Raw genomic sequence first — 13,083 nt, 5'->3', positions numbered from 1 at the left:
ATTTGCGAGCAGCAGCAGCAAAAAACCCCAACCAATAACCTAAGTACGGGACTGCCCAGACGTATCACTTAAGCTCACCAGAAGTACATTGAATATTCATCAACGCCGCCCGGAAGCTGGGCGAAGTTTGTCGATTCGATCATGCTTTCGATCGGGTTCGTAACCGTTGTAGCGCGTCTTGTGTTACGGATCGAGCTTTAAACGCCTACACGCACCTTAATAGCAGTAAAAAAAAGGTATTGTTTCACTAGAAATCGTTGTGCGTGTTCTAATACGGTTACAGCGTTCTTTGGAAAATTTTCCCTCACGACTCGACACCAAACCAGACTGGGGGATTGGGGCAAATGTAAATGAAAATAAATCACTCGGTTGGCTTTATTCATGGGGCAATAAATATTACACGATTCGGGCGCAATATGGGTGGGTGATATTACTATACGAGACAGTTCCACACGTGTCGCCGGACGATTTTGATTGTATAATGTGAGAAGCGGTTGTTCTTGGGTGTTGTTTCAGCGAAAATAGGACACATGATTCATTGCATCAGCACAACACCGTTTAATTGAATTCTCTTTTCGTCAGGATTCCCACGATTTCGCTCTGGGTTATTCCCAGATAGGAAATAAATTCATTTACAATTTCTGATCGTTTCAACTGCGAGTATTATTGTGTAGCAACTTAAGAACTTGTCTTTTACAGATAGTCTGGTTATGCGTTGACAGCTAAAGTACTGTTTATTTAGAATTTGGTCACTCTATGTTATGTCTTGTAGAGTCTCCAGTCGTGCTAAATGGAATTTTTTGACACCCATGAGTAGGTATTGGAGCACTCTTTCCTCTTATGGAGTTGTTTTGGCATGATCTTGCTTGTTTCAGTTATTATCAACGATCGAGCTGCAACGTAGACAATTAATTGTGCACACCAAGCTAGAAAATTTAAAAAAGTCCGTGAGAAAAATAGCAAAATTCCTTAAAATAGCGTCCTTTACTGTTGAATACGATTTGAGATGGTTTCGGAAACGTCAAAGCATGGCTACAAAGGTTGAACAAAATCATTGTTCAGGAACATCGTTCAAGAGCGTGGGACGATGTTCCCAACAAATATAACTTCGTTTTTGCTGACAAATTTGCCCGCAAACTCATGGTATGGCAAGCCATCCGAGCTGTAGGCACAAAACACGGGTTTTTATAACAAATCAATCTATTAACCCGACAAGTTATGAAGATCAGTGCCTGGAAAAGTGTGTATTGCTTTTTATCAAAGCTCTTAAAGGCTCTCTGGTCAGATTTGCCTCTGGTCTGGATTAAGCTCTGGTCAGATTTGCCAACTGCCCAACACGCATACTATTATGCTACTGGAAAAACAGCTACTGGAGGTGATAAACTAGTTGTGCGGTAGCTTATGAGAGGTATCAAAAGAAAAATTATCAAATTTATCTGCACATAAACAAATATATTTTTCTTGAATTTTGTGATGAAAGAACAATAAAAAAAAACCTTTCGTTTGATGTTGAATTTATATTTCTACGATAAAAATCTCCGTTTTGCAGCCCGTGATGAGTGACCGAATTCTAAATGAATGACATAATAATTCCTTTTGCTTAGTTCGTTTTTCTGAGAGCGTTGGACAGTGAGCGTGACAGCGTGAGGACAACATATAGACATCTAGATCAGCATACGTCTTGCTGTACGGTGGCTTAAGTCTAAGAGGTCTTTAGTCTAAGAAGTCTCGTAAGCCATTAGATGGCAGGCGAGACCTAGTAGGTCGTTAAGCCAAGAAGAAGAGGAAGAATAATAAGAATAAGCAGATTACGTCTTAGTTTGACTTTAACTTTAATACAGAATGCAGTGTATGATTTAAAAACAGAATAAAATTCGCAAAACAAAACATCCCGAGAATGTGAAGAAACTATATTTCCATAAACTAATCAAATCACCAATCTTGCCAACAACTTCCAGTGCTTGAACGTATGCTGCCCACAACAATCCGCACTATCAAGCTTGCTGCAGGTGAAGCTCTAGCAAAAAAAACCAAATCACACCAAACGGAAGACGCTCACAGCAAAGATGGCAAAGATGAGGGCACGTCCATCTTGGCATGCCACACGAATAGTTCGACTTTGCCACTTCCGCGCCCACCGTACCCGGGGATGGGAGAGGGGACCCATGTGTGCCGCATGCGAAAGCAAATTTGCCCACGTTTGACGTCAATCCGCACGGTCGGGCGTTGCCTCGGCCGGGAAACGTGTCTCAGCGGTGTTTGTACGTGTGCCTTGTGGAAGATTGTGAAGAAGAATCTTCGAAAGCTGCCCTCGCAAGGGCAACAATTCCCGGGAAACGCCCGGCATGCACAACAAATGCCGAGCCATAAGATGACGCGCGACCGAAATCGGTAAGTCATCGTGCATTAGTTCCACCGGGCTGCACACACATCTGCAAATTAGCCGACAATCTTGTGTCGGATTACAGAGTTTAGGCTTGGAGAAATAGTAGCACAAAAAAAAACGCAATTAGACGAGGAAGATGAATGTTGTGGGGCCAGATTCGCGGACACCTTCCGAGCTTAAGGTTCGGCGGTTCGGGGCACTGGTAAATGCAGACACACATACACACATTAGGCGAATGAGTAGGGCTTGCAATGACACCGTGTACCTCGCAAAGACCGTAATGATGAGGGACAACACAGTGCACACCACCACCAGACTGTTGCAGGCTGTTGCAAAAGACGTCAAACAAGTTACGAGAGATCGCTCATTGGGTCAGGGTACTCCACTGCACGAGATTTGCGCGGCCATACCGCGTGTGGCAGGCGCGCGCTCGCAGGTCCAACGAAGGGAAACCTACTTTTGCTTCTGATCTGAGACGTTCTTCTAGGTCAGAGGTGTCCAAAGAGGGTGCGGGGGGATTGAAGGTGTGTTAGACATGCCAACCAGCAGGGTCCGAGATCGTCAACAGGTTATGGACAAACGTGTGACAATTCTAGAGTAACTAGCGTCGCTTCTATCGCTGAAACGAGCCGGTCTACTGCCGACTAGTAGATGATCCCTTCGTTGGATGCTTGCCGAAGGATGCGTCATTACTTCCAAACACAATTACGCTTGCAGATTGCAAAGATGGGAGCAAGGTCAGCATGGAAAGGGTAAAAGAACAACATCGAGTATGAAGCGCACACGAGGACTGAGCAACATAAAGTGCTCGCCGTGCGCGTTCCCCAGGTACGAAGAGAGTCGATTCAGATGGGCAGGCTAGTTTCGATGAGTGATGATGGTGCTTCAACCAAAACTCGCACCATTGGTCTTCCCCTATTTGGAGGCAGAAGCTTACTGCTTCAACAATTCATCCTCTGGTTGCTCGCCGGCTGACATCATGATTCGTTTGTGTGTTTTGAATCAATTGAAAATTGAGGTTTTCGCGCCATAATTCAAACTCACTCAGAGGAGAACTCATTTTCGCTGCTAGAAAACCGTTATTTTGAATGGATTTTTGTTGAATATCGAGTGAAGTGAAATGCAAATTTACAACTAATAAAATAACGTTTTTCTATGCTTAACAACATTATTTTGATTCGTTGTATACGTAATTAAAAGTTTAGAGCGAAGTATTTTTGAGTACTTCAGAGGTTTAAATTAACGCTATCGATAATACAGTGGGAAATTTCAAACAGCTAAGCCATTAAATTGTTCACGAAACTCAAAACGTGAGTAAGTAGGGATTTCTCATACAAGTTTTTCCATCCGTTATATAGAACATGCTTACGTTAAATGGCTTACTCAGTACCATAAATTCCTCACTATCGAAAAAAGGTCCGGATAGTACTTGAACCACCGTCCTACCGTGCGAAGACCGGAGCCGCTGTCGCCACACCATTCGACCGCCCCGGCTAACAGGCATTAGAATAGCTAAAATAATGCAGAATTAAATACGCACAATATTTTCCAACTTAATTGAAGCATCGATTTAAAATGGTGTGATCTGGTTGCAAAATATTGTACATATTGAATTTTACATTATTTTAGCTATTCTAATGCTCGCTCTACGAGCTAGTAAATTCCGAACGGGGGTTTATCAATGACTAAAATAAACTTTAGTTTGTGCTGCCTAGCCCAGGATCGGGTATGAGAATTCTAGGACTCGCAAAAGAACGAAAATGAATCACAAATTAGACTACCATCTAGATTGAGTTCAAAAGATCCAAAGACCATTCCAAAAATTGATTTTATTGATATCGTGGAAAATGTACAAATAGTTATTTTGTACTTAAATTTAAAAAAAACCTGCTATTTTTCAAAAACAGGAAGCAGAAAAGGTGAAACATTACACCTTAACGCGTTCGCTCTATCTGTAGTTGACAGTAAATTAATTAGCAACAAAATTAAACACCTTCAAAGACGGGGCCCATAACTTTAAAACCTAGCCATACATTCAGTGAGCGTGTTCGGCATGCGACTTCGCCTTGAAACTGTATTTGCTTTGGTTGTATATTTATCGAACAGATTTGTAGGATTTCTGCCTTCCGTACACTCGCCATCGCCAATCGGTTATCAGCGGTTATCGAATGGAATTAGAGAGGTGCGTATCTCTGTGTCGCTCGGCTTCCGGAGAGAACAGTGACACGTTAAGTTGGCTACTTGCACCACAAAAATAGAAGTCCGTGTCAGTCCGGTACGAACGGTGGAGAGATTAGTAGAAAAATCGTTGTACCACAACGGCGTACAACTGACGAAGGGCTCGGTGCCGCAACAGTAGTACGGGCCGGTGCTGTGCGCGGTTCATGTGTTTGCTTGAGCAACAAACGTTTACAAAAATTTCAACACTCACACAAAACCCGCCGCGCTTCGATCATCCCCCGCGGCCTGCCAATCTATCCAGCCGGTTGAGCACTTTGGTCAAGGTCAATCGTAGTGACGCCTAGCGATGTTCAGCTTCGTCCGTTTCGCCTGTTTGTCGATTTTATGTTTTGCTGCCGACCTTTTTTTTCGGTTTTGCTTTTTTTCCCCTTTTTGGATTTCTCGTGAGCATTTCGCTCGGTCAATGAAGTTTCAATTTCAGTCTGCCGTCTGTCCGCTTCCACATTCCAACACCGGCTGTCAAATGTCATTATTTAGTAAAGTGCGGTAGAACAACCAACGGCCACTTTGCAGCTGACGGGGTTTATTTTTTTGTTGCTAAATTTAACATCACGCAAAGAGTTCTTTCTCTTTCTCTCTCTCTCCACCTCTGGGGGAACGGGGAAGTGTAACCCCTTTGGCCAATAATTGTGCAAATTACCCCGGAAGAAATACGACTGTTGGGCTCGCTACGGTGAGCATCGATTTCCGGCGCTCAATTGAAGCGTGAGGGGGTTTGCTTACTTGCAAACCACACACCACGTAACCACCACCGTCCGATGCTGCTCCAGACGTTAATCATTTGCCAACGGCTGCGAAATTCTCGAGACGCTCCAATCAATCAACCGGCACCGGGAGTCGAACGTAGCGCCAATCGATGTGGACCGAGTTCCCACATCCACACACGTTCGCGCACGATAGCGTTCGCACTATTGGTGCGAAGGTGGTAAAAAACCGAGATACGAAGCATCAAAATTGAATAAGTTATCCAATTTTTAGTGGAACATCAAAACATAATAAATAAGGATTTTGTGACATGTATTTTTTAAATTATACGATGACCAATAGATGTAGAATAAAATTGAGAGTTAAGTTAAGAGCTAGACTTGCTTATCGAAGTTAATATTTCATTTATTGGAGTATGAAATTTAAGACAATAATAAGTAAGAAAAGTGTATTTCGTCATTCCAATCAATACTTCTTCTGCTGGCTTGGCTTACAGTAATGCTAGGTCATGCCGGTCCATCTAATAGCTTACGAGACTTGGCTTTAGCTTGGATAGCTTGGATTGCCAATTCTTGTCAATCCTAGACTGGCTAGTTAGACAGAGTTCGATAGTCAGTCCTCACTACGAAGGAACGGCCCGGATGGGGTTCGGATACCAGTCCTGCCGTCTGAAGAGAGGACCAATAGTTTCATAGCCAATATTATGATGCAAAATTTATTGAATAATCTTCAGATAATTCTTGTACACTAAAGCACATGTGGATTAATAGCGTCACCTTTCTTCTCACGACAGGACCCAGACTCTTCCTCCGTAGTGAGAACAACCTATCCAGCTACGTGATGTGAATAAGCACTAGCTAAGTAGATTGAAGCGAAATCTTGATGCTTAAGGCTGAAATCTGTATTAAAGACATGACCAAAAACTAAAAACTTCTCACCTCTTTAGATACAAATAAAAAGGCACCGAGAAGATTGTTTAGACCACAGTTCACTCCAGCACATCCCATAGTGCTACCGATCGCTAGACTGTGACGCAGGTTTCCTCATCGTCCACGTGATAGCAAAATAACTGACCTGTCGCACGTCCCCGGTAGCAACGCACGTTACACTAACGGGACTAGTGGGCCGGAAGTCTCGCTGGGTGATGGGTTTGTGTGTACGAAAACCAAAAACCACAGCACACTAGCCGATCCACTATCGGAGTATCGATAGGTGTCGTCAGCGAGCTGGGCGATGACGGTGGTCCCCAAACGTATTCAATCTGGCCGAGAGTTATGCACGCACGTACTAGCCTTAATTTACAGTACTGTGCACGAAGTAAGGTGCTGCATGATCTGAATTTAATGTCGCGTAGCGTTCGGTTGAATGCGTGCCCGTTCGCCAGTGTGCAAGAATTTTGCCAAAGAGACAAAGCAGACGGCAATGGAGGTCCCTGAAGAATTTCCGGGTTTCCGGGATAGTTAACCAATTTGGCTACAGACGGATTTTTACAAAGAATCCCTCACGCATTCTAGCTGTAGCGTACTGTAAATCTAATAAATAAAACTAGAAAAAAGAAGTCTGAATGTCCAAGCTGTTGCCACGGCTCTAATCTTACCCGTACAGCTCTACGTCACACGAGCGAATCAAGGAAAATGCTACACGGACACACCAAATCAGCGACCGGGCGCATTATCAATCCGAACAATGACGCTTCGATAATGGTGCCGTTACGGTTTGCGAGCCCGCAGCTGGATAAAGGTCGGATCGAAACCGAGATAAACGCGTCAAACACGTCCCGAAATCGAACCATACACCCAAATAGGGAATTATATAAAGTTTAGCTTGCCGCCCAGGGCTTTTTGTTTGGTGATATGGGCAAGAATTTTCGAGAAATCCGCAATCAAGCAACCTTCAAGCTGTTGGTCACTTTTTCCTGCGGGTCATTCTGCGACGCTACTCACGCCGCGTAATGAACTCAATTGACATGGGAAATTGGTCGAACGGTCCATGCTCGCCAAAGCCCAAGCAAAACACAATGATAATTTATTGCTCAACATGCACTTTATCGTGCGCCGCATCTGGGCACATCGTTTGTCTCGTCGCGGGGAATGGGCATATTTTAATAAAGCAATTGCCGGCATTATTAAATGCGCTCTGGCGTGCGGCCTGCCTACCTTCTGGCGACTAAAAGGTACGGGATGATTGTGGCGGAGTGTAAACAAAACCCGTCATTCAACTGTAAATGACAGTGATGGTCAATGATGATGGTGATGGTTTGGGAACAATTTTCCATTTTACAAACAAGTGCGGAATGCAAAGCACTCACCCGCCCGAGTGATGCGAAGGTGTTTCTGTACCTTGATTGTCTCTATTTGGCTCTCAAGTCTTCTTGACTCGATGAGAGACCAAAATATACAAATATAGATCTAAAATAGAGCAGGTTAAAACAGGATAGATTCCTTTTAATACTAAATCGAACGAAATGACTGGTTTGCTGGTGTCATAAGAGCTGTCTGGTTATTGCTCAGTAATTGTAAGAGTCATCAGAAACTGCACAATTAATCCATACGTAATTTGTTGGGGGTTTTTTTCAAGTTCATCTCGCGGACATTAAGTTCACGTCCGGGAGCACGGGGGTACACACGTCAGACAGATGATGGGTTCTTTGAAGATGCTTAAAGTTGCTCAAGTCACTATGTAACGTCATCACATGGAATTGTAGCGTAAAGTACCCATAAAGCTCATATCTTTAGACGTTTTATCCCGAATGTCGACGTCACCGAATGCAGAACACTCTATTCTCGATCGTGAGATGATAGAGAAGTTACTATGTTTATCACCACAAAACATGACTCGCGCTAGTACGACACTGAATAACCTTACCGTGTGCAAATTAAGCTAACCATCGATCGATGGTGAACCACAGAAGGACCCCACCGCAACCACTTGCCGTTCAACAAGAACGAAGGCAATGCAAATCAACCCGTTATGACATTAAATTGGCGCTAGTGTTTGCGGCTATTATTCGTTCGTAGGACCTCGCCACCACCTCACCCCCCGTATCCGACCTATAGGGTCGCCGAAGGGGATGTACAACGCTATTAAGCTGACCCTTAAATGATATGCCTCGGTCCACAGGGCTAGGTCCAATGTCTAACTGGCGTAATCATTGTACACCTCTCTTTTTCCTCTACAGCCGTCATACACCTGCAAAGTCTTGATGGAACATAACTTTGTTTCATTTAATTACTGCACCAAAAAATACCAGCCCAACTTCGCTACTCCGAGATCCAAAGCATGCTTTCATTGCAAGGAATTGCGAAAAGTTTTGCTCTTCAAACTACGCGCATCGCACCAGGGAAACGTGATAGAATCTTGTACACATATACACGATAACCTTATATCAACACCCTGAGGTAATATCCGCCTCGATGGGAATAATAGAACAGGTAATGTGCGTTTTTGTTGCGCCTAACACGCTAATGCCAGTCAGCAAGCGGAAATCGCTAATAAGCAGTGAACTATGACTTATCGTTGCAAATCATATGGTGCATGGCTGGCATGGCCAGCTTCACTCATGGGAGGGTATCAGACCACTAATTGTAGATGGAAATCTTTCGAACGAGGATTCAGGTTCCAATACGGGTAAAAAACTTCAAACTTACCTTTACGTTTCTTACTGGCAAGATACCAGACTGGTCAAATGAATGTCACTACGGATGCGGTGCACCGATCTTGTCGTCTAGTACAGATGTCGCTATTCGAACGCATCGCACACATCGCTTCAGCTGCTTCCGATTTCACTCTTCCCGGCGGCACGCTGATCGTTGTGTTTTTCGTTTGTTAGTGTTGCACATAGGAAGGCTGCGAGGAAGGAAATAGAGAGGGTAAATGAATAAAATTTACTATTAAAAGCATTTATAAAACTAGAGAAAGGCTACAGACAATTATTACATCTAAAGTGCAGTTTGTGGCTAGACCTTTTCGGCAATTTTTCATACGGCGGAACTGTTTCCTTCTCACAATGGGCTGACTTTTAGAAGACTGACATAATCTAGAAAGACGGTAATGTCTTTTTTTCGTGCCAAGGAGCAAAAGAAGCTTTTCTTGCCAATTTTAACTTATTTTAGAGGGCAAAGAATGACGTTTCCTACGAATTTGAAGGGAAAAGATCATTGATTATCGATCCCTTACGCGAGGAAAAATGGACAGGGATTTAAATGCCATCCGGAAACGTTCCCCAGTAAGTGAGGAACGACTATCCAACTAAGTGGCATTCGTTGGCCGTCTCGTTGCTTGTAAAGCGCGAATAACAAATTAGACAAAAAATTAAAACCTGCTCCAGAACCTGAATTTTTATTTGATAAACAGTGTTTGTGGTTTGTTTTGGACTATTTTCCAAGAACAAAAAATTCAATCGTATGCTAAAGATCGCACTTTTGATCTAACGTCTCCCATCAGGTTCAGCACAGACTTGTACCGAACGATTGTCGAGATTTTCTTCCAGGCTTTTTGCAAACTGTCGATGTTCTCCGCAGCTTTAAAATGCTTTCTCAAGTGTGAGCCTTGGTTAGGGCCCAAAATAACTCAATCGATCTGGTTTGAGGGCAGTTCGGGGGATTCATTTACTTCGGCACGTACCGTTACCTCATGCCTTCTTCACACCATGCGATCGTTTCTTTGGCATAATGAACAGAGGCCAAATCCAGCCCAAAACAACACTGGACCAGCACTGTTTTTCGTATCATGGGCAGCAAACGTCAATTCAAACACTACCGGGTGTCCTCATCGTCTCCGTTGTTCGGACATCATCCCCCATTTGCAAATGACTTGCCACACCATCGCCTTTTTTCCGAATTTTTCGAGAAAGATACATTTGTCGGCATCTTTGACATCCTGACTTTCAGGCACGGTGTAGTATTGACAACCCGGAAGATTTTTGTGATCAAAATTTACGTACGACTTATCGTCCATCGCGATGCAAGTGGATTGGCGACACAGCAGCTTGTCGTACAGCTTCCGGGCCCAATATTTAACGCATACGGTCTGCTTTGTACTCCTTTTCGCTTTTGCTATTTGCCGGTCCAACTGTTGATCGACAGGACCAGGATTTTGGTCACTTTTCGGCGCATCCTCGATGCTAGACTCCTCCCGAAACTTTCGGATGGCGGTTCGTACGGCTCCGATACTCACACCTTCCGATTTCCCTCATTGACTTAGCGAAATGTAAGGATACGAGCACCGTTTTTGCATTAGCTAGTAGCTTTAGAAATCATTTAGAAATCGTGCTTGTACTTTCGGGAGCACCCTTTAGAAGAAGAAGTACACGATTTGAAATCTATCGATTTGAAAATATTAATTTTTTTCCTTTGAATATTCCATTGAAAGGACATTGAGGGATCATTTCTTTGCTGACTCAAACATTTCGAAGCTTTTAACTATAAACAACGAATGAATGGCCTTAAAAACCAAGCCACAGGCGCCCCAATCGTAAACCATAAAACTTGACTGCACGTTCGGTTAACGGGCGCGAAAGGAAATGGACCGAAGTGCGTGAAAAATTTAAAGCGAAAAGAAAGCAAAAGAAAAATTGTGTGCAATAGTAAAACGAAACATCACCCTTAAATGCGCCGTTCCAACTAGGCAGTGGGCACGTGTTCACCGGACATTCAACAGAGCGTACTGGTTTGAAGCGCGTAGGTTTTCCTTTCGATGGTCGATTCGATTTTCCAACATATTTTTAGATCAGGTTTTAGCTTGCTTCAGCTTTTCAGCTTTGTTTTGTATTTGCACGGTGGTGTAGCGTTTCTTTATGTAAGAAGTGAGGCACAAGTAATATGAGGCAGAGCTTTGTAAAACTATGCTATTATGCATTCTTAAACTGTTTTAAATAATCAATGAGCAATCCTAGTAAGGATGATTTAACACAATTGAAAGTTATTCAAACTCAAATATTTGTAAGTCCTACAAAATTGACTGTCACTGTCGCCTCTACCACCGCGCTCTCAACCGAGCGGTCCTAAGAAGTAATGTCTACTTTAAAAAATTTGCAGTTGGACATGCACGTCTGAGAGTAAATAATTTCATATCTGATGTTAAACATGTTACTTCGTTTAGTATTACCTAATTAATGCTTTTTGCCTAACGGTCCTGGATGTAGGGAATTGTACTTCAAACCACAAATGAAACGCAACACCAAACCGCAGTACCTTGACGTGCGGTTGCTTATAAATGCACCAATCTGTGTCTTTGCTCGTGGCAGGCACACTATACGATCGAAAAACTAAAATCTGATCAGAAATACTTTAAGCTGAGATAAAGTTTGTTTCGTTTATTCTCCAACGATATATCCTGTGCAACTATTGGGCACGAGAACACTAGAAAAACATACTGGACTGAGCCGTCATCCGTAACTTCCATCAGACAACCACCACCTACTAAATGCTACCTTCCGTCGCTACTTCCTGGCCACCTTCCTGGCACCAAGATGCCCTGGCACAAGCTGGTTGTCGCTAAAATCATTCGCTGCATTTCAACATTCGCTAGTTGGCGTTCGGCAATGGTTTGCGCAATCGCGCACATTCTTCACGATCAAATGGAAAACAAGTTTGGTGTTTTGTGGGCACCAGAAGAACACCACCACCATATTCCAGTACTAGAATTTCGCCATTTATGTGATGCCATGGCTACGAACGCTTTTGCCCTCTCTTCGGTTCCCTTCGACCGTGTTCAAAGTTCCGACTGCGTTGTGGAGGGAGGAAGACATCCATTCGCACTCCATTACTGCAGCAAACAAACGTAGATAATGGCTATACGGAGAATGGCTGCCGGAACATTGGATTAGGACGATGCGAGATGGAACTAAGCAGCTGTTAAGCATAATGACGATGTTCAATTTCAACAGTTGCGCGTTCAATCCTCAAGAACGTTGTGCGAAATTATAGTAAAACAAGCGTTGTTAGCAGTGAGTTTTCACTCCTGTTTTTCAAGGTTTTCCGATTGTTCTTACAATGACTGTTGTGACTGGATATCCAACATATCCTCTATTTTGAAAAATATATAATATCATTACTATAAAATTGAATTAAGATCACACTATTTATCATAACGATCGAGGCAAACAAATACAAGATGTTCTGATGTGCTTTTAATGACATATTCAGCAGCTTGATGAGTGTAATCTATCAACCAACGACCCATCTAAAATTCCTCACCAAGGCGTATAATTTCCAATTCGATTCGTATGCTTAATGCAATGCAAATTTGATAGCTTTGACTACCGCAAGGAACTGTGATGATGAACTCTTCCCCCGAGAGATCGAAGTCCGCCAGATAAGCTAACACGTTGGTTGTGGCACACAAAAAAGCCAAGCATTAAATGAAACATGATTCACTCCGCTACGCTACGGGATGGTGCGCCAACAAAACTTCCGAGCTTTTAGTTTTGCCTCGTTATCGTTATCAACCACCGGGGAACACACGGTGGAAGGGATGAAATGGTTGACACCATAAATTAGACAAAAAGATAACCAATCATCACGATGCTGGCAAAACGGATCGTTGTACTTGATCTTCGGCCCGCTGGGTGTTGTGATAAGGCTTTATCGGCTTTATCGTGGGCCATGCTTAAAATAACGCCACATTATTACGTCGATGGGATGGGATGAGTTCAAAGTGTGCATTTATTATAGTCCAGAAAAATGGGGTGGATTATTTATTATCCAGTCAAAGATTAGTATGCGGATGAAACTATTATCTTATCTGGAGTT

General features: G+C 43.1%; 3 protein-coding genes across 4 annotated transcripts in view; all 3 read right to left on the bottom strand.

The window, feature by feature from the left end:
- LOC126567956 (diacylglycerol lipase-beta-like) overlaps positions 1-13,083 on the bottom strand; it is a 300,577-nt gene that overhangs the window by 16,180 nt on the left and 271,314 nt on the right. The window contains exon 1 of one of the 2 annotated variants that reach the window (XM_050224334.1): positions 8,980-9,109. The exons of the other annotated variant lie outside the window; for it this stretch is intronic. The gene's annotated coding sequence lies outside the window, so the exon portion shown is untranslated. Of the gene's footprint in view, positions 1-8,979; positions 9,110-13,083 lie in introns of those variants that run through there. 2 annotated transcript variants of the gene reach the window in all.
- The window catches only part of LOC126567939 (peptide transporter family 1-like), a 490,614-nt gene that overhangs the window by 227,418 nt on the left and 250,113 nt on the right, over positions 1-13,083 (bottom strand). The window lies entirely within an intron of this gene.
- Positions 1-13,083, bottom strand: part of LOC126568306 (mitogen-activated protein kinase p38b-like) — a 643,298-nt gene that overhangs the window by 450,741 nt on the left and 179,474 nt on the right. The window lies entirely within an intron of this gene.

Source organism: Anopheles maculipalpis, chromosome 2RL (assembly GCF_943734695.1).
Source record: "Anopheles maculipalpis chromosome 2RL, idAnoMacuDA_375_x, whole genome shotgun sequence".
Taxonomy (NCBI): Eukaryota; Metazoa; Arthropoda; class Insecta; order Diptera; family Culicidae; genus Anopheles; species Anopheles maculipalpis.
Note: the sequence above shows the minus strand (reverse complement) of the source record. Positions and strands in the feature narration are given on the sequence as shown.